Here is a 654-nt window from a genome sequence, read left to right on the forward strand (position 1 = left end):
TCGGTCGAGCGGTACGATCCCTCTCTACGAATGCGTGGGAGGCGGTGGCGGCGATGGGGGAGGCGCGGGAGGCTCATGCCGTGGCGGCGCTCGACGGCAAGCTGTACGCTGTGGGGGGGTTCGGTGGTGGCGCCAGCTGCTCGCTCGGCGGTGGCGCCAGCTGCTCGCTTGAGAGATACGATCCCGCCACGAACGCGTGGGAGGCGGCTGCGCCGTTGACGACCCCGCACGACTGTTACATGCCATCACCGTGGCGTAGGTTTCTCTGTGCCAACTTCTCCAGACCCTGCTGTGTGCTGAACAAGGCGCATGCAGCATGCCACATCGCAGACGCTGCTTGCCATCCAGGACCAGCAGAACGTGCGCGTACGGCTTTATCGTCTATCGACTTGGCACAGAGGGACGCCCTCGCCCACGCCGGACGCCTCCGCGCTCCCGTTCCCTGACCCTGTCGTGGCTGTGCGCTGTTGGCCCCTGATTGAACATTGTCCGCTTACACAAGAATCTGCTGCTTGCAGGGTGGAGCGATTCTAAGATCAGGTCTACCACTGGGCGAAAATCGGCCGTCCCTCAGTGCTTCCAGCCTGCCCGCTTCAGTTTCCTCAATTGGCTTGAATTTTGCTTGGTAGAAAAAAGAATAGCGCCGACGGCGGG

This window comes from Emiliania huxleyi (genome assembly GCF_000372725.1).
Source record: "Emiliania huxleyi CCMP1516 chromosome Unknown EMIHUscaffold_183, whole genome shotgun sequence".
In the NCBI taxonomy this organism is placed as follows: domain Eukaryota; phylum Haptophyta; order Isochrysidales; family Noelaerhabdaceae; genus Emiliania; species Emiliania huxleyi.